General features: G+C 51.0%; 1 protein-coding gene across 1 annotated transcript in view; it reads left to right on the forward strand.

The window, feature by feature from the left end:
- Positions 1–19,918: 19,918 nt before the first annotated feature.
- The window catches only part of RRBP1 (ribosome binding protein 1), a 48,152-nt gene continuing 42,463 nt past the window's right edge, over positions 19,919–25,607 (forward strand). The window contains exon 1 of the mRNA XM_076334813.1: positions 19,919–19,961. The gene's annotated coding sequence lies outside the window, so the exon portion shown is untranslated. The remainder of the gene's footprint in view (positions 19,962–25,607) is intronic.

Genomic DNA, 25,607 nt, shown 5'->3' on the forward strand with positions numbered 1-25,607 from the left:
TTTACCCTTGTTAGAGGGGTGTGACACTGGCATGGAGTCAGAAACTCTTTATTTTGACCTGGGGAAGGGAGCAGCAGAAGAGGATTAGCCAGTGTTAGCCCCTGAAGAGGCAGGAGGCAGCTGGCGTTTTTACTGGTAAGTCCCTGCCTCCTCTACTCGCGTGTTTTCACGCTGTTTATTCCCACTTCCTCAGGAAGTGCTTGTTCTTGTGACTGTAATAGCAGTTTTGTTAATGGCTTTGCTGGGTTGAAAGGAGGGGTACTCGTCCTTCAGAAATGGGCTGTCACTCTTCTGGCTCAGTACAGGACAGCTGACAGCTCTGTCCTGGCATGGTCACGCTTTGCCCACATATCTCCTGCCTGTCTCAGGGCACTGGAAGGAATGTTTTTCTTTATTGTCCCCATTTCTCACCTTCCTTGTGGGTTCAACCTGGGGGGACCTGGGTAGAGAACTGGCTCTTCTCCCTTGCCGAATGTGGGGAAAGGACAGACCGGCCTGTGTGCAAAAGGTCCCGTCTGCATGTCCTGCTAAATGAAACAAGGCCAGTGTCTCCAGCCTGATGGCACATGTGGCTTGGTTTGTGGCCCAGTGAAGCCGAGCGATGCTCTCCCAGACACAGCTGGGGCATGGCTGGAGGTGGTAGCATGCAGCAGGCTGCTCAGGAGGGTGGTACACGTGCGACTGCCCCAGGTTTGGCTCCCTCAACCACCCCTGTATCAAGGCAATAAAACCTGCTTGCAAGAAGGGCTGTAGCCTTCGTATGGTTTAAGGAAATGGTAACTGGGGCTACAACAGCACTGTGCAGGGCTCAGAGGGACTCCTGCCTGCTGTAGCGTGGCACAGCTAAGCTACGTTTCTGCCTTGACCAGACGCTGGTCCCCAGCCTCGCTTTATTTAGAATCAAAGGAAGCATGGAAACCCCTGGGAAGAGCTGGAAGTGCTATTGCCATTCTCTAGCAGGTTCTTCTCTTCCAGAGGAGATCCCAGAGTATGCTGGAGGCGGTCACCTTTCCTCCTCTTGTTCTCCAGTAGGAAAACAGGATAGTTTCCACCCGTGCTGGGCAGCATCTTTTAGCGTAATTGAGCTGAGTTAATCCATTGCCCCTCCCTAGGCCATATATATCTACCATCCAGCACGGCCACCTCCATCTCCGGACCAGCCAGACCCACCAAAGGATGTCGCCGTTTGATGTGGAGAAGGACTGTGCCAATTCATTGTTTTTATTTTCCTTGTTTCTTTCTCAGCTTGGTTGCTCTGCACTCATCCTCAAAAAGTGGTAGGGACTGGGGAGGTATGAATCTTTTGGCTACTTGCATCTCACGTCAGTGCTTCAATGTTCACGGAAGACCTTGTTTTACTCCTGAAAGGGAAAGTGCTGGGAAAGCCCCTTCCTTCAGCACACCACACCTTAGCGTCTCTGCATGTCTTCAGAGGAGGGAGCTGGGATTTCCTGAGGACCAGAAGGGAGGTAGGTGCCTGAGCCTCACCGATGGGGACATAGTGTCTGCCTCCCTTTGGCCTGTTTCAGTAGCTCATCCATTTGGTCTGTGATATATTTGGAAAACCAGGCCTGTAGCGTGGGTGGAAATTCACATCTGAGCTCTGTGGGCTTTCCACATGGCCAGGGATGTGCTAGAAACACGTTCCCTGCCTCAGTTACAGGTAAGGAGTAAATTGCTGTGTATTTTCTGCCCTAGTGAATGTCTGGTGAACACATGAATGTGTGCTTTTTGGCAAACACAAAACATGGCTGGTGTCTGGACTAAGATGTCCTCGGTTTCTTGGGATGTTGTGGCATCTTGCTACGAGCTGCCACCACCTGCTCCAGCCGTGGCTGCGCCCGAGATCCCCGCAGGACCAGCTGCCATGCTCCTCCCCAGAGGCAGAAGTATTTCAGTGCTGGGCAAAGAAACCTTGTGTCAACAGCTGCTGCACTCTGCTCTCCTCCGAAGGCTACCAATTAATTCCTTACAACACAATCCATCTGTTCTCAGCCTGTAAGCTGCTTGAGACAGGGTCTGTGTTTGCTGTGCATGCTTGAACAGTGCTGCAGAAAGGGGTCCTGGCCTCGGGCACGATGACAAGGAGAACATTAAACTCTAGTGAAGTGGCTGCGAGTCCTGGCACACCCGTAGGCTGATGAAGTTGTTGAGGGAAATGGAATATTCTTGTCCTTTCGACCACATGCAGAAACCATCACAACTGCAGAATTAAGTCTGGTTGGTTTACAAATGTTTTGCTATCCCCTTGCACAGCTGCTGTCTTCGCATCTTGCGTTCCGTTAAACCATGTAGGTCTTTTTTCATGCTGGTTTTTTTACTGTCACATTAAGTTTCTTAGGCTCGTCTGCTTTTCTAGAAGCGTGTTGGAGGAGCCGAGGTTTGTCTGTTCATCTGTGTGGTCCTCACATAATCAGATTTCAAGGCTCTGTTCTCCAGAATGAAGCAAGGGTAACGGTGCTGTTAATCACATGGTGAATTCTGTGCCGCCTCCTGTCCTTTGCGATGTTCGTGCCCTGGACCGGAGGCTGTGGTTTCAGGGCTCCCGGTAACCACATCAAAAAATATCCCAGCCCCGTGATGCAAGGCACTAATGGCCGATGCAAATTCACTTTTCTGGTTCAGATTTGTTAAATATCTTTGGCAGGCTGACTGGAGAGCCTTGTGCCACATCAGGAGCTGCCTCTCTCTGTGCCCCGCTAACTGCATGTTGGACTGTGTACTGCCTGTTTTCCCGCACAAAGACAGCATAAACTCCATCACCATGGCTAATTGGGTAGAAATTAGATGTTCTGCTCACGCAAAACCGAGATGAAATGTATGCTGTTGAGTGGTCTGATGCACAGATGCTATATTACTGATGGTGGACGTGTAGCCTGAGCACTCAGACGCTTTCCCCGTGTTTCAGCGCAGCCTGCTGGGACGGGAGATCGGGTCTAATCCTGTCTCATGGTAGGCAGTGCTGCTCCATCACTGGGTCTTCTCCACTGCTGGGAGTGCAGGTGCAGATGCTGATGTGACTCAGCTGAGGTGTGAGAATTCCCTAAGTCCCCACAGTTTGTAGCATCTGAAATCAATTGTTTCTTTCACTGTAAAATTGTTGCTATGTAATTTCACTTTGCAGCCTTCCAAACAAGCACATCTGTCAGATTTTGATGTTTTCAGTGTTTTGTTATGGGGGATTTTCTTTTTACTAAGAATGGAGTTTTTACCAAACAAGCATCTTGATCACCATCTCAGTTAAAAAAGTACATCTAAAGGTCCGCTTACCTGAAGTCATTTTGGGGAATGTTTTAACTTAAGGATGGCATATAAAAAAAATCCAGCATCTGTGACTGTAAAAATGTGACCAGCTTTTGTCACTCTCCGGGTGGTGGCAGAGAGAAGCTGTGATCTGCTTTGCTTTCATCCTCGGCTCTGCCTACATAGATAATTTAACCTGCTTTCAAACACTAAAAAAAAAAAAAAAGACTTAGGACACCTTCTGTGTATACATTAAACTCGAGTCCCACAGCTTGTGCTCTGACCTTCCCTGTGCTCTCCAGCTCAGTGATCTGGCATGCCACATCATCCCATGGGAACGTGAGGAGGAGGAGGAGGAGAGGGCAGGGGAATCTCTTAGCAATATGATGATCATCAGAAAGTCAGTCCCTGCAGCCAAACTTACACCAGCAAACTCTTTGCCAGCTGTGTGGGCAGGCTTAATGCCTAGGTCATGTGGTGTGGATGCAAATTTAGTGCACTTGAAAAGCGAGCTAAGCCGGAGGGCTGTACAGTAAGCCCATGGAGACCAGCTGTTGTGGCAGCGGATAAATGAGTGGGAAGCAAAAAACACTCTTTCCTTGTTTTTGAGAGAGAAGACGCTCTCTAGGTTTTCTGTGTAGGGCTCTGCCGTGCGAGGAGCTGTGGGGCTGCGTGTCAGGCTGTGGTTTGTATCATGGGATCAAGGTGGGAGCGACTGTCTTGGCTATGGCCCTGAAAGGATGGAAAAACCCACGCCTTTGTTTCCTAGGGTACCTAATACGTGTCCTGGGCTTTCAGACCAGCAGGCAGTGTGGTAGTGAGAGGCTCCAGTGCTACTGGAGGAGCAGCTGAGGGCCGCTTGGATATGAGAAGGGTTAAGCAGCCTGGACATGAGGAATGAGCTGTGGTGTTCCTTCTGTGATTCAAAGAGGGAAAAATGTGCCCTCCCTCTCAGATGCTTCCCTCTGTCCAAAAAAGGCTAAATGGGCTCAGTGAAAAACCAGCTGAGGCATTCCTCATATTCTCTGGAGTAACTGGATGTAAAAGCCCGGATTTAAAGGGGTAGCTTGCAGCAAATTAATTGTGACTCTGAAAGGAATTCACCTTCTGCAGGAAAGCTGGCTGTGGTTTCAGTAACGAAGGGCGAGCTGGGTGCTAGCTAGAGAAAGACGAGGCTGTGTAAGAGATGGATATTAACAAACACAGACGATCCATTAGTCATCACAGATTATTAAACACAGGAGGCCAGTTTGTCTTCTTTATTTTATTAGGGACGGCTTACAAGCACAGTAATAACCACAGGACTCGGCTGGGTTTGCAGCAGCTCCCAAGCACACAGGTTAATGGTATCGACCCTAATCCAAAACCCATTCATGTCAACAGGAGACTCTCCCCCAGCCTTCAATGTGCTTTGGAGCACGACCAAAGTGAGTTTAATAAGCTCTTTTAATATATCCTGTGATCCTTCTGCAGCCAGACAGACTGCGTTGTCTTCTCCGGGCCAGGATTGCAGGCACTTACTACACCATTTGCTGGTGGCAGCCTGCCTGTTGTGAAACACATGTGAGGGCTGGTTTGCAAAACCACCTCCGTGCAGAGAAAAGCCACCTCTGCCCCATCGCCTTCAAGCCCCCCCCCAAGGCCCCTCTGCCGCCCAGCAAGGAGTCACAGAGGCGATCTGAGGCCTGAATGATGACGGGGCGAGGAAGAAAATCTTAAAAAGGAAAATTAGGGAAGAAGGAGGAAGGGAGGCTGAGGATGATTGCCAGTGTCAATGTGATGTGGAAGGGAAGGATCTCTGGCTGACAGGCACTGTGTTGCGGTCCTTCCTTCCCACCTCCAGCCAGCCGACGATGAGAATAGCATGGGGCACATCTTCACGGTGGGTGAATTGCTGCCTCCCCCTCCCGTCTGGACCAGAGCTGGAGAGAGGTCCACCCCGCTCTGCTCGTTGGCCAAAAGCAGGATTTCAAGGAGGCTGGGCTATGAACAGAGCCACCCTTGTCCTAGGGGATGAGCAGGAAGGTTTCTGTAGGCCAAGGATCCTAGTCAGGCTGCTCTGGAAAAGAGTAGGGTGAGGTCTGTCACACATCAGGTTTTGCTGTCAGACAGACATTGGACACGTGTCCCATCAGACTCCACACCCCTGCAAGGGGGATGATGGCTTCTTTTCAGATTCCAGTTCTGCTTGAAGGTGGAGTTTCCCACTCCCATGAGAGTGCCTGAGCTGCCGTAGAGGTCTTGGTTAGCTAGAACATCCCTAGTGAGCATGGTTGAGACTGCGTGAAAAGCAAAGATTAGGGGAGAAAGCGGGGGAAGAAGGAAAACACTCGATATGGGAGTTGGAGGAGGTGCTCTGGGGCACGAAGAATGTTTCAGTCACTTTGGGTGGGAGTTTCTTATTTCCTTTGGGCAGAATGGCTTTCTGGGTGAGTGGGATGCAGGAGACCAGATTTGTTCATCCCTGAGGCCAGGGCCAACTTTGCTTGGACGTTTATGTCTGGGAGAGAGCTCCCAGCTGGGTATCCTGAAGAGAGACGTCTGGGTGGGGGCAGGGGCGGTGTCTCCCTCCTTAGCTGATAACCTCCTTTCTGGGGTAAGGATTAAGCTCTTCACCGTGGTGGCTTCTGCAAATGCCAAGCCTGGGCAGCTCATTCTCCCTTGCAGTGCCTAGACAGAAACGTTGCAGTTTCTCAGCATTGAGCCTATGTCTGTTGGTGGCTTTTACCCTGCAAAACTTGGTCGCTTGTGCAGGAAGCCAAACCCAGGGCTGCTGAGCTGCAGGTCTACTGCTACTGCCTGCCCACTACCCCCTGGCAAGGTATAGCTTTTAGTGGTGTGTGATGGAGCAGGGTCTCCTTGCCGAAGGGTCCTACTGGAGCATCTCACGAGGGTCATGGTGCCTTGGTCACTTTATGTATGGCTTGCAGATGCCTTGGAAGCAGACTGCATCCGCCCAGCGTGGGGAGTGCTCTCTGTCTTGGTGCCTGCCTGCTCACTAATTGGTCCTGACATCTTGACAAGGACTTTGTGTGAGGCTGTCGGGAGCGGTTACTGATGCTTGGCAGCGCTTCCATGCCGGTGCTGCATGAAGGCTGCAGGTCAGGTCCTTGCAGGGGGCTCAGCTGGGTTAAGACTTGCAGGGCATCAGTGCCTGGCGGTTTCCTGAGCAATTTCCCATCTGACTTCTGTGTTTATTGTGTGCCTGGAATTTAATATATGTGCAAGCCTGTTTCTAAGGAGGGGTGTTAAAAGTTACTTCCCTGAGCAACAGGGGTTGGCTTGACTTTTTATTACTGGGGAAAGGAAAGAATTGCCACCAAAATCAAGTATTTTTTAACGTAAACTTGATTACCAAGTGCTCACCTGGAGCAGGCTTAAACCAACTGAGAAACCACTCACTCTCTTTCCTCCAGCAAGTGCCTGGCTCTAAGTAGCATAGACCACCCTACAAAATCTCCTAGATCATTCCTATTAGGTGAAGCCTTGCCTGGAGGTGGGAATACCTGCATGGCTTTGCTGTGGAGCACAGCCAGCCCCGACAGGGTTACGAAGTTAAACAGGAGTGTGTTTAAAGGGAGGGAAAGGATATGGTTCGCCTGGGCTTTTCCTTGCAAGGAAATGCTGTTCAAGAGGAGCCCTGGGAGAGACGGATGCCAGGACTCGGGGAGCAGGACGCAGTGAATTCCAGAAGCTGCAAATTAACCTGCAGCGAGGTTAATTTGGACCTCAGGCAAATTAAGGGTTCAGGACTGATCGGAGGACATCAGGGGGTGATTCACCTGGCTGTTCTGCTCTTGAGTGCCTGCAACACATTGCAGTGCTGTTGAAGGAGCTTATTCAATGGCAAATCCTGGTTTGGTCTGCCTGAAACTATCCAGCTTAGATTTGCCAGATGTGCTTCAGGGGAGACTGTTCCTGGCTGGCTGAGATGGAGGGGCTAAAGGAGGTTCAAGTAGGCTTGCTGGCACGCCTGCAGCTGGAGATCCCCAGCCAGGGCCAGCATCCCCAGGGCTCAGAGCAAACAGTGGAGCTGGGGGCTGGGGTGGGGTGGCTGAGCCAAGAGCCATGCTGGGAGTCCCGGCCGTCCTGGCGGCTTTGCAGTGCTTCCTCCCCATTGTGCCTCAGTGCTCAAGCACATTGTGGGCTGCGTGGGCAGAGCATCCTACTGGGAGGAGGGAATTGCTGGCCCTTGGAAAGCAAAGGGAAGCCTGGTTTAAAATAGCTTCATCGGTGAGACCATTCCAGCCTGCATCCCTGCAAAATCAGCTAATTCAGTTAAGGAAAAAAAAAAAAAAGGGGGTGGGGTGAAGGGCTGATTCCGCAGACCTGAGGGTGGGCAGAGGCACAGGGCTGCCCTGTGGTCGCTGGTGGGGCAGTGGAGTGGCAGTGCCTGGTGCCGCGCCATGCGAGGCTGGCTGGGGGCTGAGTCAGAGCAGCGAGCATCGCCCGATGTGCCCAAGGTACCCATCCCCTTTGCAGAGGGAACCGGTCAGCCCCGGCAGGGGAGGGGAGCCTCTTCTCTCCGCTTGTCAGGAGTAGCTGCAGGGCTTTGCTTTTTTTTTTTAGGAGTTTGACCCCTTCCCTTTTATAGCTTTGGAGCTTTTGGGTTGGCATGGCTGAAATGTGCTGCGCTGGCATACCCTTGCACAAGAGGCCGAGTGGAAAGCCATTTCAAGTACTGATTAAGTCCGCTCATCCCTTCAGAGCCTTCTGCTTGCCAATCAAGACAGCAGGCCTTCCTTGGAGAGCAAATGCACGTTGTTCAGCTCAGCACACGTGTAAAAGCTGGATCTGATCCACCTGTTGTGACCAGGGAGGTCAATACTAAAATCTGTGATGCTTGTAAGAAGAACAGGACCTGCGGGTGAGTCCAGGTGGGATCACAGCACTATTAGCCACTGTGTCAGAGAAGAAACCATTTCTTTGTCGGAGAATGCCCGCAATATCTATGGGGACAGAAATGGAGTGAATTTGGCTTCGGCACAGGGCGGAGGTGTGGGAAGCCTTCGTCACCCTGCACAGCGCTGATGCCAGTTTGCAAATTGGTCCTTGGCGCTTGCCCTGGGTTTAGACTCTCAGAAGGACATCGGGGTGACACTGTCACTGACATACTGCTGTCAGTATGCCTTGAATAACCTGGAAGAGAAAGGGAGAGGAAAGGCAGAGTCAGGAAGACAAAAAATAAATGGAGAGGATGAATCTCCTGCCTGCACTGAGTCTTTTTTTCCTGTGCTGAAGTTGTTTCTTTCTCAACTTGCAGACTTCTAAGCTGTTTGGCTTGTCTTCCCCCTCACCCCCCATTTTTTCTTCTTCGATCTAAAAAGGCAATTACTAAGTGAAACCAGCCAGTTGGGACGTATTTAGGAGTGTGACTCAGCCTTCACAACAGTGAGTGCCCAGGGCTCCCAGCTGTTGAACTTGCACAGCTGGGTGCAGGTGAGGTGCTCGAGGGCTTTATTTTTTTGGCTCCAAGTCTCTTATTTCCCTCAATTTTAAATTGGCTGCTGCTCTTTCCTGCTGGTGCTAACTGGCCTTTAAGGGAGTGTGTACCTGGGTCATGGGCATGGGCAGGGTAAAGGAGTCGGGAGTATATTTCTCCAACCCATCTCATATTCCTGGCTCTGAGCAGGACACTTTTCCCAGCTTTATACTGCCTTTTATTTAATATTTATATTGCTATGACTTCAGAGATGGTAGACTGAAATCACGATGTGTATCTCTAGCTCTCCTCCCTGTTTGCTAATGATACACATCAAATCACTGCATGAGGCCTGCGTCTCCATTTACCCTTAGAGAATTGGGCTGTGCTTTTCAAGGAAGCTAGAGAGAACCAACACCTTGATCCCTTGGGCACCAGTAAAGCCCCTGACCTGTGAGCATTGCTTTGCTGCCAGCTCAGAGTGTCAAAAAAAGAGACTCAGAATCATAGAAGTGCTTTAAAAGCTTGACAAAAGTGCCGAGACCCACTTATGATTTCTTTCTCCGTGGCCAGAAGACTCTGTGCCTCTTGTATTTGTGCTGCTTTAGACAACAGCAGAGATTTCTTTGCAGTCCTGACTTGGGGTGCTGAGTCTTGGAGGGAGAAGCCCCCACTGTGAGAGTCGTGAGCATTGCAAGCTGGAAAGTATCTTCCGCTTTCCCTTGCTCGTCTTGTAAAAGGAAGCAGGTAGAAACCCTTGCTTCTTTCTCTGTGTCAAAAAGAGCTTTGAAACGGGTTTGTGGTGGGACGTACAAACCCGAGGAAGATTTTGCGTGACCCCTTCCACGTGGCTGCCCCTTTCCCTGGCAGACCCAGGTCTTTTCAACAATATTTCCTATTTGCATCTCTGGGAAAAAGCAATACCTTGAGGCACACGTTTTGGCTGTTGCAGCGGTTAGCGGGGCAAGTTTCCCCCTCTTGGCTGCCAGCCCTGGCCCTCTCGCCGGTGATGGGCTGGCAGCCCCGTGTCGGGGCGATGACTCAGTGCCTGGCAGAGGCAGGGAGGGCAGGCGGCGGCCCCCAACCTGCGGCCGAACAGGCTCAGCTTTGTGCTGGACGGCTTAAAAGGAGCTTTATGACTCCTCTCGGCACGGCGTGAGCCCCGGCTCCTGCACAGGCCCCTCTTTGTGGGGGGGTGACGTGGTCCTGGGGTGGAGGCGAATCTGGGCGGGAGGTGGGGAGCAGCCCTGCTGGCAGGGTCCCTCGAAGGGACCGAAACCGGGAGAGGGCGAGAGCCGGGACGGGGAAGCAAGGCCCCCGGGATGCTTAATTCTCATCATATCCAAGGGGAGGTAGGTGCCCTAAGGGTACGCCAAGGGTCTGGCTCAGCCCTGCATTGACGGTGGTCCCCGAATGGCACTTCAGAGTCACCGGACGCATCATTAGGCACCGAAGACTGCAACTCTTGCAAGCCGGCATCAGAGGTCCCAGAAATGATGGGGGAATACTTAGTAAAGCACACCTTGCCAAGAGTGTCCTAATTACATGTAAATATGCGAAATCTCGGCTCTGCAAGGTTTTTGTTCACACTTCCGCTGCTCAGTTTCACGTTAAAAAAAAACCCACCAAACCCTCTGCAGCTGCTTTCTCTCTCAGTTGCAGGAACAACTGTATGAACAATTGTTTTTACAGATTGACTTTCAAACGAAAATATCAATTTTTGGTTTGCCTGAACTAAACGGTTTCTGGATTAGTTTTTCTGGAGATGGTTTGTCAATCTTTTCTCATCCATTTGCTTCTATGGGTAACAAGAGCGGGAGATGTTCTCCCATCTCTCCTCCTGATGCCTCTGCCCGGGTGGCACAGCTCACATGTTCGTGCAAGGCGCCTTGCTGGGAAACCCAATGGCCAGAATCCCCCTCACTGCCTCCCCCATTGGCCGTGAGCATGTTAATCTCTCCCTCAGCCTCACCAGGCGGACATCTGCTGCTGTTTTTCCAGATGGTGTCGTGCCGGGGTGATAAAGCACAGAGACTGCCTCTACAACTAAGCTGCCTCTTAAGACCACCGAAGTCCTAAACCCACTGCTGCAGCGGTGCTACAGAGGTAGCAAATACTGAGACCTACCGTGCAGCCTGCATTACGCAGTACCAGAGGGTCTCCAGGCGGGGAGTTACTCCACACCATCGCTGATCGGCTCCTTTCCTTCCTCAAGGGCTGGACATCATGCCAGGGTGATACGTGCCTGTTGATGGGGCTTATTGCAATGTAGGTGCTGGAAATGTACCTTCTGCAGCTTTTGTCTAGTTTTGCTTGAATTCCACTAAGCTCCACAACAACTCCCAGGCAAGGAGCTAAAATACAAGAATTTTTAAACACTGTTTACAACCAGCCCACTCCCCTCGATGCATTACTCCAGTTTTAGTGCTCCATCACTTCTGTGGTGTCACCTCAGTAACTGCAGGGCGTTTGCATGGCAGAAAGCCTGGAGTGATACAAGATGAACCCGGCGTTAAACATGTGTAGAAGCAGCTGAGATTGGGTAATTTGTCATCTAGGTATGCTACCGAGCCTGAAGACAGGGCTGCCAGATGCTGTGGCAATACTTGCGTGATAATAGCAATGCTTATAGCAGCCATGCTGAGGTCTGCCAGTGCCGGGCTGGTGCCCAGGTGGGAGTGGGAAGCGCCAGTGATCTGCAGGTTGAAATACCCCTGCTTACAAATCCCAAGCTTGAGCCAGGTTTCACGTCCTCCCTGTGCCCTGCAGCTGGGTGCAATGGTGATGGTAGCATGGACTCGGGGGTGGATCTGCAACAGCTCTCTGAGCCAGTGGCTGTGTGGCATCCCAGACCCCCAACTTCAAGCATGAGCCACTCTGCCAACCTCACTGGCACCCTTGGATTGGAGCTCATGTCTGCACTCATGGGCTGGCTTGGATGCTTGCGTATGCCTCCAGCTACCAGCCATGCAGGTGGTGTCCCAGTTGGTGAGTCCCTTCCTTAGAACCAAGCATTTTGCTCAGAGAAAGTATGAATAATAAAGATAATCCTGATATGACTTAAGAGAGAAAGCCATATGCAGGACTCCTGGAGAAGGTAACAAACTGCTGTGTGAACAGTCGTATCTCCCTGTCCTTCAGCTGCCACTGCATCCTGGATAAGATGCAGATGTACCCAGTTTGTGGGTGCATTAGGATGGTTGGGGTGTCCAGCAGCAGAGGAGGGCCGGGACAGGCAGACAGTGCCGGCAGAGGTGGCTGCTCAGGTCTCGGTGCAGCGGCTTGATTACCCCGGTGGTGGCTCTGTATGCGTACTGGCAGCTTCAGGGGCATTTTCAGGCCCCAAATCACAACATCTGACTTCGAGGGCCAGCTCTTGCACCAGAAGTGGGCACAGAGCTCATCGTGCTGCTGGACTCGCAGCAGCTTGGGAGCTGGTACCCATCCAGGAGGTGATGTGCAAGTGCACTTGCGGCCACACGGCTGGACACAGCACCCACGCTGTTCCCAAGCTGCTACGTTACCAAATTTACACATCCTGAGCCTTTTCAGGAGCAAGCCTGGGTGGGCAGATTGGTGCTCAGGTGTGCAGGAACAAAACCATACAGGGCTCTCCCCTTCTTTAAGGCTTACCTGGGTAACCTTCCCCAGAGCTGCACCAAGAGCATCAAGCTTGTCAAGCTTTGGCTGGACCACCCGGTATATACAGGCTATAACGTACGGGGGAAATCCTGGGACTTCCTTCTGTCACAGGTTAGTTAGTCCTGATGTTTCTGGACTGAACAGGGTCCGTAACCGAAAGGTTTGCCACAAGCCCAGGTGGGAGGCACCAGCCCCAGAGCACTCGAGGCCGGCAGGATGGGACCACATCCATTTGCAGGCCTGGAAATCCCGGTGCTGGGCCACCCCTTGGCATTTTTGAGAGGCTTTTTAGAGAAATAGCTATTATACGTGGGCCTCTGCCCAGAAACCCACACAGCTGTACGGCTGGGAGGAACCGGAGCACCTGAAACTGCTGCAAAAGACCATGATGCTATTTTTTAAATGGCCCCTTCGTCGCGGATTATAAGCTAAGACTTAAAGTGAAAAAAGATACAAGGTAACACGCCCCTTTAAAGCGGGAAATAGCTCACTAGCAGACATATGGGGATACTAAAGCCAGGCCAACAGATAAATTAACACGACTACTAGCCACTTTTTTAGTTCTTGAAAGTGGCAGGGTATATTTTTAGCATGAGGATTTTAGGTGTTTTAGGTCCGAAACCACCTCAAAGGCTGAATGTCAAACCTGCTTCGCTGAGCCCTGTGGCTGTGCTTGAGCAGCCAGGCATTAAAAAAGAAAAAGCCACGTAGCTGGAGGATTCAAACAAAAACCTGTTGCAAACCTTGTTTGCTGGGAAGATGAGGCAGGGCCAGGGAAAAAATGGTTAATGGGGCATTTTGCTGCCCTTGCACCTTCATGTTGAGGAGGGCTTGGGGGGATTTAGTGAGAATAAATGCCCACCTCCTGCACCAAGGGGATTCACAGCTCACCAGGGCAAGTACTGTCTTGTGGCTCTTGATTTAGGTGGTACACAGAGTCTGGATGATGAAAGCCGACCTCTTGAGAAAGGCGGGGAGTTTTAATCTGGCACCGTGAAACGGCTTGCCTTTGCCAAGCTGTTTGGGGGAAATAACTAACTTTTGTGAGAGAGATTTGTGAGCAGGTCTGTCTTACAGGTTTGTCTTTCTGAGGAGCGGTGTTAGGGCTCATCGCTGTCTGTGGCACAGATCTCAGTTAAACTAATCCTGTAAAATGCTGCAATATCCTCTTAATTCCTTTTAAACCAGGCTTTCCTCAGGATAGCCCCAGCAGAGCTGTGAATCCATGCCGGTTGGATGAGCTGCGCTGAGATGCTGGGTGGGGAGCTGGAAGGGCTGGTGGGTCTCATGCTCTCCTGCCATGCTGTGACTGGGCAGTAAATTTGGCTGGAGGGCCTGTGGGAGGGCCAGGCTTATTTTTCTATATGAAAATTTACAGGGGGGGTGGGGAAAGCAGCCCTAAAACTTCTTCTTTCTCCCAGCTTTCCACAAAACTCCCAGAAGAGCAAGCAGTCACTTGGGGCATATGCAGGTGGTCCACCCAGGTTTGCTGAGTCAGGAGACAAGACATAAACTCCATCCCACCAAGTCGCAGGTTTCAGTAAAACACTTTCTTCTTCATGTCATGAAGGACATTTCCCTCTGGTGAGAGCACTGTGCCATGCAATTTGCGGGCCTCCCGCAACAAAATGTAGAGGGGAGAAAAATTCCCCCTGTTTCACAAGTCCTGATGGAGCAAAAGGTCTACACCCAAAGTGATGATATTCCTGCATCAGGATCCAAGGCTGCTGTTTTTTCTTGGAGATGGGCTGGAAGAAATCCCACAGAACTTGGAAGGAGACAGGGAGGGAAGATGCAAAGAGAGGATGGAGAGAGACAGAGCTGGGTACCAGGAGAGGCTGTTTGAGATATTGAACAGGCTACCGAGCGTGTCAAAATCATGTTTCCTGGCATCCTGTACAAGCCTCCCATGATTTTACAGGGACAATATCCACGGTTTATCAGCAACAGCAGTTTATAGAACCATAGAATCATTAAGGTTGGAAAAGACCTCTAAGATCATCGAGTCCAACTGTCGACCCAACACCACCATGTCCACTAAACCATGTCCCTAAGTGCCGCATCTTTAAGTACATTTAAGTACAACCCTGAGACTGCTGTGGTCCCTTGTGCTCCCATGAGCACAGTCTCATGCATCCTGAGGGCAAAGTCACACAGTCACACGTGCATCAGCAGAGCAGGTCCATCACAGCAGGGCTGTCATCCCATGAGCAACCTCAAATCCTGCTGCTATATAGACCAGGTCTTTCTCCCAAAGGCTCAATCCTGAATCTCTCACTCAGCTGGTTCCCCCGCTCTGCTGCGAGAGCGCTAGTCAGATGTGTTTGCCCCTCAATGCCCTTCAGATGCTTTAAGGAGCTGGGCTGAGCCCAGTCAGGCTCAGAAGGAGGGTTGGAAGGAACGTGGCCAGGCAGGTTTCTGGTGGCCATCTGCAGAGCAGGTGAGATGTAGGTCAGACGATCCCAGGAGAAGGTGGGATGTGGAGGAAAGGTCACCTAGAGAAGCCCAGGAGGAACGTGGTTCCTCCACCTATGGAAAAGAGAGATGATAGCAGTATTTGAGGCAAACACTTTGTCTCCAGCTGATTTGTATCGCTGATTTCCGCTCGCTGAGCCTAGACAGGCCTTTCAGGGAAAGTCTAAACATTAACAAAGCAAGCGGTGTGCACAGAGCGGGGCAGCTCAAACACAGCGTGGGTGGTATGCTGAAGGGCATTCACACGCAGGCACGGCGGAGGAGGGTCCTCCCCGACACTGGAGGTGCAGTGTTCAAGGCTGCCTTGTATCGACTCATCAAATATTTGTTTGCATCCGTAACCTTCAGACTTTCCCATCATGGGGGTGATTTTGGTTGCAGGTGTGCTGGCAGCCACTTTGAATTTCAGCACGGGCTGAGAGCAGCGCAGGATGGAAGAGCTCCTTACGGGTGACGTTCCTCTCGCAAGGTTTAATTCCAGCTGTACCTGGCACCAGGCCCTGGTAAAACTCACCCCTGCCCCAGGGGCAAGGCTCTCACCAGCACGCTTTTTTTCAGAAAGTTTTTCCTGAGCAAAGGTGGTACCAGGGGAATCTCCACACCTACGTGATCCAGTCTCGGCCATCCCTATTGCCAGCTGGCGGAAATCACTGCTGCTCTTCACATCAGTGGGGAGCAGTGATTTATCCCTGCTGGGGACCCCCTCTTTCTCCAAGCAAGCAGAGGGCAGACTCTCCTTACTGATGCAACATGGTGGCCAAAGTCCTCTTTGTCAGTTCAGTGCAACAAAAGCACAAACCTTCTCATGATGCTTTATGGGCAGGTGAACATCTTTACTCCCTTCAGATATCTTGGGAGAATTTGGGATAAGCGGGACAGAGCTGTTATGGTAAAGGTCCTCTCATTGACACTCAGGAAAAAGGCATCCTTTCTCCTGAAAGGTGTCTTCCCTTCACACAGATTTTTGTGCTTTTAGAAGCCGAGCTCCAGACTTTCACACCTCAGGGATATGGCCCCGCTATGCACAGGTAGCGGCGAGGTACAGGACAGGCTTTTCTCGGCAGTGGCTTCTCTTAGGAGTTGGCTGATTCGCAGTATGAGTGTGCCTGCTTCCTTTTGTGTTTACCAAGTGTAACCTGCAATTCTTACTAATTATGGCAATATTCCCTGCTGCTTATAGATATTTGGGCAGAACCATTTCTGTGCTTTTCATTAGCTAAATGCTGCATTGCTAACTAGACTATTTCCCGTTAATATTTTTTCTGTGTTTCTGAGGAAGCTTCCCCTTATCCTAGACCTCTCTTCTTCCTAGCTCAGGACTCCCTTCCCCTACCTGGCTTGCTCTTGCCCCTGGGCATGGTGCCCCAGCTCTCTTCCAGGGTGGTCTTGTTGATTTGGTAACCTGCTTGCTTGCAGGCTTATTTGAACTCGGTCACATCTTTCTTGGCCACTCTGGGTTTGCCTGTTCCTTTGTAGCACAGAAAGGGAACAAGCTCAGCAGCCGGTGACGGCTGCGGCTACTGGCAGCGATGCAGTTTTTGTTTCAACTCCTGTTTCCTCTTTCCAGAAAGGCAAATTGCTGTAACTGGTCTGTCAGTGACTATGGGCAGAGGCCAGGATTTGGGCTGGCTGTGTGATCATATGAAGGCTCTTGTTCTATGAGCCAGTTCCTCATGGGAATACCAGCAACAGCGCTACAAATCTCTGGTAGTCAAGACTTCTGGCAGTGTTGACCAGAATTCAGCTGGTTTTGTGCTCTGCTGTTGAGGTGCTGCTTTCATATAAATACCCTTCCCAACCCTGGAGGGTGCATCTTTTCCCCAGGACTTATGTTTAACATAGCAACCAGTCAGAGAAACAGGCAGCGACGCGCTGCAGTGTTTTCTGGTATACCCACATGACCAAGCATCCGTGCTGGGCCCAGGCTGGACATGAATCTGGAGAACCTGCAACAGGACCTTTGGATGTGATTTGTTTTGGACAATGGCTTAAATGACATAATTTGACACAGCAATATACAGTCTGTAGACAAGTATTTCTCTGTATTTGAAAATGCAGCTCTTCTCCCTCTCCTACTCCCCTTCTTAAGCTACGTGCTGCAGCTTGACATCAGTCAGTCCCTCCCAGGCAGGGATGAGAAAAGCAGCTCTTGCCCTAAGGGAAGCTGCTGCCAGCAATTGAAGGCAGCTGCCTGGCTAGTGCAAGCATCTTACCAAAAGATTTACAAAAATATTTTTGATTCAAACTTTTCATGACTTTCAGGAGTTGCATGGTAGGTGTCTTCTTCTCCCCGTCTTTCCAGGTGGCTGAATTCTTCTGGACGACCACATCTTCCATGAGGTGCTTTGCTTTTATCTCTGGGGAAGGTGCAACACTACCATGAAGTCGGTCATAGGAGTCCATCCTGGGAGTTGAGGTCTCTCTGTGGAGAAGAGGCATAAGTGAGCATCAGACTACATATCCTGTAAGTCACTGCTGCAGTATGTTTTGAATCCACCTGCTCTGGAGCATTAGCCAAAATAGGTTTGGGGAATTTCCTTTTCCTATCAAAAAACACTTGAAACTCTCTACAAAGTGACAATTTTCATGAAAACATATGCAAAAAGTGAGCTGGATATAAAAATCACCTTTTCTAGTACTGCTAGCAGATTTGGATGGTTCCTGTGGGTTACAGACTGTACCCTATTAGGAGTCACTCATGGCAAGTTTTATCTGATAAAGGACTATGTGAACTTCACATCCTCCAGACCACGTTGGGCTAAGGGATCAGCGGATCTCTGGCTGTGCCCCTGCGCCCCTCCATGTTTCACAGGAGTGCCTCTGAAAGACAGGAGGAGGAAGGCAGGCAGGGAAACAGCTGTCTCCAAAAGTGACTCCAGAAATCTTGGCTCTGCCAGTGACTGCCGTGACAGACCGGGCGTTTGGCACACCCCTGCCCGGCCGTCCGATGCGCAGTCACCGCGAAGAGGTCGAACGGCAGCGGCATCTGGAGACACACCAGCGGCTGCTAAAACAACATCAGTTCTGCGTCTTCTTGCTTCGCGGTGGTCCACCACAGGGGACAGTGTGGTGGCATGAATCAAGCAGGTCAAATAGAAATCTTCCCTAGTTCTCGGTCACTCACCATTGGGAAGCCCAGGGTTGGTTTTGAGGCCAGGAGAAAGGAAGCCAAGGGTGAATTCATGCTCAAATGCCTGTAGACCCCTGAACCCCAGCTTGGAGTGAGGATGCCCATCAGGGTGACTGCCTGGATGGGAGACAGCTCAGTCCCTTTACCCTGTGGGATGTGGAGGTGTGGTGAAGCAACATAGTCTCCCTCTGCTTCCCTTCCTTCAGCAGCCTGCTCGCCTGGAAGCTTTTGTGTTTTAAAAGAGGCAGCCTTGGGGCCGTGGTTCCCCAGACCCACCGGGAGGGGCTGCGGACCTGTGCCTGCAGCCACCAAGCTCACCTGAATTTCTTCCAGGTGTGGCTGTGCTGCCAAAGGAGCATTGTGCGTCCCATGGGGAGACAGTGGACATGTTTTCAGCCAGTCAGCGTTTTGAACTGCATGCTATGGCAGTCCCCAGCACGCTTTGGTGTGACCTGGCCAGCAGCCTGACTCCAGTGTGCTCTGCCTTCTAGGGTGTGATGCACTGGGATAGGAGAAATGCCTGGTCCCAGGATGCTCCACAGCCCGGCAGCGGGGTTAGCATCACGGTTTTCACACAACTGGTACTGACAGTGGGTCTGTCCTTCTGCAGCCCGGGGCGGTTGGGATGCACCCTCCTGGGGAAGCTGGGCATGCTGGTCTGGGCCCAGGAAACCTCTCCGTGCCACTAGGTTGGCTCAGAGGCACTTCACCTCCATTTCCCTGCATGTCCCTTTCATTTCCTATGCCTGTTTTTACTTTCAGCTTGGTCGCAGTCTCTGCTATGTGTGTTTGTAGTGTCTGGCAGAACAGATTATCAGCGCTGGTTCTGGTTGCAACATGCTAATTCAAATGCCACGCTCTTTTATTCAACTGAGTAAAAATCCCTAAGAAGAGCTAGTGTCATCTAACCTGTACTTGCATCCCTTTGGAGACAGAGCTGTGCAGAGCCGTCTCTGGTGGGGGGTTGCACTCACTTTTGTGTACTCTGTGTGGCCCTTGATAGTTTTTTGTTTTAAACTCTGGGCAGTGTTTGCTTGATGGATGTTTAACCTGTGCTTTTAAAGATATCCATGTCAATATGCTGATCGCTCAGAGCTGCTGGAAGGTGACATTTGTAAGGAGAAGGGCCACTCACCATCGCAGTGATCCACCATCAGCTCTTGCTTCATCTTCCCGTTCTCCATCAAGTAGGGTGTTGCTTTCTGTCTCGCGCCCCTAAAACCACTGGGCAGCGCTATCAGTGTAATGCGGATTGGCCACAGAGGTAGCAGTTGGTTGGATTTGTCTCTACGACATCCCAAAATCTTGTACCTTCATGGCTGTGTTGCCATTCCCGTCTCCTGGCCGGAGGTTTGTGGTACGTGCTGAGCGATGTGGGCAGGCTGTGGCAGGAGCGTGAGCCTGTCCTCCAGCGTGGTGGGGTCCATGCTGAGCCCGAGCCTTGCGCTGTTGTCTCCTGCCACATCTGCAGGTCAGCGCTGCTCTCATTCACCTCTGAAGCCATTTTCGTTCAGGACATACCGTGTGGGGCTTCACTTTCAGGACTAGTATTGCAGTTTCTGGTGTTGTGTCAGCTTGTGAGCTGAAAGCCAAGATAAAAATGAACTTGGTGGTGTTTAGAGAGATGTTTGGGTAAGTACTTCTAGCTGCAAAGAAGGACGATGTGCAAGTCAGACCCCACACATATGGGAGTCCGCACACACACTGATGCCAGTGATGGGTCGAGCGTTCACCCCTCTGGAAAGGCAGGAAAGGCTGTAAGTTCAGCCTTTCAAAATACCGCCGTGCCAGCCAAAAGTCTCTTTCCACGTGTTGGAAAGGCAAATAAAACAGAGCACCAGGGAGCAGGCAGAACTGGCCTTTTATTGCCAGCTCTTCTTGGCTAGTCGGCGAGGAGGAGAAGATGTTTCCCTCAGATCTACTTTACAGCTCCTTCTCTCTTTTTTTTTTCCAATAGGAAACTGTGAGCGCATGAGTTAAGCAGAGCCCCGGGGTACGGGAATCTTCGGAGTGGCGTGTGGCTGGCGGGGTGCGAAGCTGGCGGCCGGGGTAGGACATGCACGTACTCATTACGCACTTGGCATCACTCGGCTGCTTCACCAAATTCCTTCCCCTCCCCTCAACCCAGACTGTCTCTCCCCACCTCCCGTCGCTGCAGGCGGGTTGGTAGTAATGCCATAGCAGCGCCATGACCTGGGGAAGGTCCTGCTTCCAAAAGTAATACCTGCTCCTTCTCTCTCCCCAGTATTGACTTTATTTTTTTAAGCTGGATCCATTCCCTGGTCAGGCTGTCCCCCCAGTCAGGGACGGGGTGAGCCGTGGTGGGTGGCCAGGATTGGGGAAGGGGTGTGCTGCCCATGGCTGTGGGAAGCCAGGCAGCACAGGACTGACTGGTAGGTTTGCCACTAAAAGCATTGCCAGACTCAGGCAGGGAGAGGCAATAGCTCTCCTCTAGTTGGCCCCACGAGTCATCGCACTCTCTCCTGCATCCCAAGCCCATCCCGGTTACAGCTGCCCTGCTCTGTCCATCACGGCTACGGCAGCAGGAGCTGGTCCAAGCCACCCATGCCGGGAAGGAGGTGGTGTCTTTCACCCCTAGCATGAGCCCCTAAAATCTTTTGGGAAAATCAGCACCAAAAATACTCACTGATGCTCCCCAAGCAGCGGAGGCTCCTGGAGCTGGCACAGCTGCTGTTGCGTACCCTGGATGTCCATGGGTGCCAGAAAAGCCTGCAGCATCTTGTTAATACGCCCCGATGACATGCTGCCCCTGTGTTGAACCAGAGAGTGTGTGCTGGCTAACGCATGTCAGCACAGAGACCTTCCAGGCTGGCCGGGAAAGCCCCAGGAGATGTCGAGATCGCGAGATCTGTGCTGGAAAAATAAATGAGCGTATCTTCCTGTGACGATTTGGTCTCCAGCACACTCCTACATGGCACTTCTCCCCTGCAGCTTCTGCCCAGGATGTTAATGCTGAGAGAAATCTTGTGTTATTTACTCAACTCTCTCCCGACATCACTGGAAGGAGCAGGGGTGTGAACGAAGCCTATGCTCTCTCTGCAAGATCGGCAGCTTCAGCCATGATAATTCAGCTGCTGAAGAAAAAAAAAACTCCCTGGCTGGGGCTGGAAGGGACACAGCCTCTGCTGCTTCGGAGCTTATTTACAGCAGTTTCCAGCTGCTGTGGGACAGGTCCTCGGTTCGGATCAGCTTCCCAAGGAGTGAAATGTGAAGGGTCCTGCATCTGCCCACGTGCCTGGACAGCACCAGGCATGATGGGACCTCCTCCTCATTACAGGTCTGGCCGCAGAGCAGCTAATCCAATATTATTAATGACAATCAGAACAGACATGATGTAATTTAAACCACTAGGCTTCTGTAAAAGGATTACTCTTAGGTGTTGAGCTGCCTAAGGATGGGGGAAAAAGCATTATTTTGTATATAGAGGAAAGCTCCTGACACTTCAAAATACCAGGGGAAAGAGGAAATAACTATAAGAAAATAGAGCAGACCAGGTCTTCCTCTGGTGATCTGGTGGATGAGCAGAAGCACATCAGCTTACAGAGTGGCAGAGATGTAGATGCAGGTGGTCTGGCCCAAGGCCTTTCAACAGCTGGTGTGCCTCCCTGAAATGCTGCAAGGAGCTAGAAACCTTTGTCTTCAAGCAGGAATCTGCTCAAAAAGCAAGCCTTGGAAACTGCACAGCGTTGTTCCTTCCCTCTCCCATTAGACCTGCCATCCAGCCCTCACTGGAAGGGGAGGCATGCAGAGGCTTTGCAGGAAAACCTTACTCTGTGTGTGGATGCTTTAACTGGCAGCTAAACTTTTCCTGGGAATGCAGGGTCCAGTTTGATGAAGGATGGGATAAAAAGGGTGAGTGCATGCCCGCCACAGAGCTGAGAGCGTGGTGATTACAGCTCTTGCTTATAAACACAAGAGCTCAAAAGCCTGGCCTGATGGAGCCAGGCTTGAGACTTGAACCCTTGCCACCCACTTCCCAAGGTATGGGTTGCTTTAACCCTCTGGGGTCAGGTTGCTTTGGTGTGGGGATGGTTTCTTTCGCTTTTCCTTCTAAACACTTTCGAGACGGTGGGTGACAGCATTCCCTTCCTGTCTCTGCAGGACGTTTGCACTCACTGGGATCATGTGCTGCAGAGTACTAAAGCTATCACTCAATGAGACATGCTCTCAGGTCCTCATCTTCATACAGGGGGAGCCCAAGACTCTTCCATGCAGATACAGGGAGAGTCAAAGGTGAAAACCTGTAAATCTAAGCTACATCTAGAGCTGGTTACAATAGCGAATATGAGCCTGGAAAGCTGGAGGAGATGCCATGCTCAGCTCTTCTGGCAAGCAGTTGTAGTAACCTCCTTCAGTGTAAAAAGGGATGGGGTCCTTTGGTCTTGGCCTCCAGAGAAGTTAAGTTCTGGCATGCACCTGATCTGAGCCACTGCTGAGATGGGAGACTCACAGCAGCCTTACTGACACCTGTCTGTGTTGATGGAGAGCTGTCTTTGACTAGGGAATACTGAACTGAGCCTGGGAGGTGGCTGCTCTGACCAGGTGTTCATCTGTCCTCTAACGGAGAGATGGCTCTCTATTTCTTCTGGGCCATTTTCTTTAGTTCTAGGTGGGCATCTTGGACTTCCCTGCCTGGTTCTGTCTGCATCAATGCAGTTGGGACTTAACTTGCCTCTATCAGAAGAAGTTGCTTTGCTTTGGCCAGAGTGTTAGGCTAGCTCTGTGCCTTGACCAGCATGCCTTTAGTCCTTGGACAAAAACCCCAAGGGACAGCTTGGGAAATAAATACTTCAAGCCCTTCCTCTAGCAAAAGCTGGGCATCTCTAGCTTTGGGAATGGGCAGGGTGGGAGACACCTCGGGCATGCGTGTCCCAACCCTCCCTGGCAGAGTCACAGACTCCACTTGTGAATGGAGAAGTCAATAGGAAGGTAAGCTGTAACATTGACGAATGCCAGAAGATCATACTGCGCCTCAGTAAAGGAAGAAGAAAGAAACTACCCCGGAGTCACTTGGCTTGAATGAGAAGAAAGTCTGAGCACTGTGCCCTTCAGGATAACTCTTGGAGGAGGTTTGGTGCTGGGAGGTGCTGGGGTGAAGGATGGCACAGAGAAGAGGAGTTTCACCTTATGCACGTAACCACCATCTTCTGCAAAGCAGACCTGGCCAGACTAAGGAAGATCTGATCTGCTGCCTTTGATTTGGTGAGAAGTAAACCGTAGTGGGGAAAAAAATGGGGAAAGAAGCATGTGAGTTTGCAGCAGGGAATGTCCTTGAAACAGCTGTAACCCACATCCTCTCCATGTTAGCAGTCAAGAGTGGCTACCCCCAGCCAGGGCAGTGCATCTGCCGGGGCTTTCCCTGCTGCCAGCCAAGTGATAGTTTCCATGATGGGCAAATGTGGGCAAGCAGGAAGAGATCGGCTCTGCTGTGAGGTGAAAGTGTGTGCGTCTGACCTGCCGCGTGGTTTTCCTGCGTGGCACCGGGTGAGGACCATAATGAAGGGATGTTCCTCTGGAGTCAAGGGCTGAGTGGGCATCATTAGCACAGGCCAGCCTAGACCGTCACACTATTGCACAAAGACCTGGCCTGAGCCCAAACCCTTCCAGAAGGGAGAGAACAGGGCATCGTTCATCCCTTGTCCGATGTCCACAGAGGTCATGCCACAGCAGTGGGGTGCATTACGCTACTGGCAGTAATCCCGAACAGGGCTGGTTTTTGGTGTCGGCTCTGGACCCGCGCTGTTGCCGGCATGGTGGGTGGGAAGCATATGGGTCGCAACCCGCCGCCTGCCTCATTCAGCGAGGATGTGACCTCCAGGGAGCCGATGGTAGGCATGGAAAACCTGAAACATCTCTGCCTTGAAGCAGGCTGTGTCATCCAGCCTTAACTTTTTCCCTTGCCCACATGCTGGCCATGGGTCTCATGGGTGGCAAAGCTGCGCAGCCCTACAGCGCCGGATGCCCTTGCGGCTGAGCTGCTTCCCAGTTGCTTCCAGCGAATAATCCACCAAACCCCTCCAGGCTCATGTCCCTTGCAACAGGGGCCTATCCCAAATGGTTGTGCCAGTCCGATGTGCCAGGTTTCTATGGATCTCTGCCTTGCGATGGCTTCTCTGATGACTAATGATGGTTCAGCTCACGCTCCAGCCTCTCTGGTGGGGAGGGAGGGCTTCGTAGGAGCTCTTCTCCAGAGCTCTTTCCCCAGAAAACTCACTGGAACTTACTATCTTTAGAAGCTCTCACCCTCTATCAAATCTGTTTGAAAGGGCTCAGTGGGTTAAAATGTTAAAAGAGGGGGAATGATGAGCAGATGCAACTCTTGCTTAAGTTTTAATGGCCTTAAGAAACCATACTAAAACCATGTTAAAAAAAAAGGAGTTGTTTCCAGGAAAAGTTTTCCAAAGTCTCAACTTGATTTCCTTTCCAGTGTCATGAAAGGCGCTCTTTGATAAATATTGTAATTAAAAAACCCAACAGTCTTATTTTTTCTCCAATTCATTTTAATGTTATAAATTCAGTGGGGGAAAGGAGCGCTTAGACATAAAATGTCTGTATTCTCTCATATAAACATATCATTCTTAGGAAGACACTTTCTTCTTTGACAAGGGTCTTTCTGTTGGAAAACGGTTGCTTAGCTTTGCCCTGACAGCCCAGGGACAGTAAAACTTGTCAGCGTGGAGAAACTGAGTGGCCCGGCTGGAGTGGGATAACGTTCATATTAACAGGGCAATTGTCCCTCTAACTCCACGGCGGCGGTGCCAGGCGATCCCCCCCTCCCTCCCCATGATCCCCCCTCAAGCTCTAACGCAGCTGCTGACTTGTGGCACGTTTCTTTTCCTAGATGTCACCTTGGGTTTTTTTCCCCCGCCTCTCTGGATTTCTAGGATGTTTGAATTCATTTCTGACTGTGGTATTGCTGATGTGAATGGGCTGGGCTGCATTTTTAGGATCTGATTCAAAGCCCACTGAAGGCAGGAGAAATTTGCCGTTGATGTCAGTGGTCTCTGGAGCAGGCACTGTGTAACTGGTATTTTTTTATCCAGTTGCAGTTAAAGGGAGCGAAGAAAAAACCCCAAATTTTATTTTAAAAGTGAAGCACTCAGGCCAGGTCTGCTGGCTGCTGAGCAGCCAAAACAAGGATCCTGCTTAAACCAGGGTATTGCACCAGACCCCCCAAAGCAGAGAGAGATACCGAATTGCTCACCCCTTGGGAAAATTGAGGCTGTCCTCTTTAAAAGAGAGATTTTACTTTCTCTCTTTGGATTTTGTGTTCTAAACAAATGAAGGGCTTTGTGAAGAGAAGGGAGGAAAAAGAAAAACCCAATGACCTTATGATAAGCATGTCAGGAATCTGCAATACATCCAGCCGATCATGAACCCCTGTGAGGTCTGGCCATGCCAGCATTGCCTGAGCCCGTGGAAGGGCAGCACAGCACAACCCATACTGTCCATACCAGTGAGCAGTAGCCGAGATTGTACCTCCAAGAGAGGGCAGGGGCTCACAGAAATTGCTGTGTTTATCAGCTGGGAGTATTCCTGGGAGGAGGAGGAGGGGTTGTGAATTATTCCTACTTTTTCGAGTAATTTCAATATTCATAGAGGCAGTTGCTCCAGCAGAGGTGTTTCTGCACCATGCACAGTGCATGTAGGCTGGTGCATGCCACCAGAGACCAG

Source organism: Aptenodytes patagonicus, chromosome 3 (genome assembly GCF_965638725.1).
Source record: "Aptenodytes patagonicus chromosome 3, bAptPat1.pri.cur, whole genome shotgun sequence".
In the NCBI taxonomy this organism is placed as follows: domain Eukaryota; kingdom Metazoa; phylum Chordata; class Aves; order Sphenisciformes; family Spheniscidae; genus Aptenodytes; species Aptenodytes patagonicus.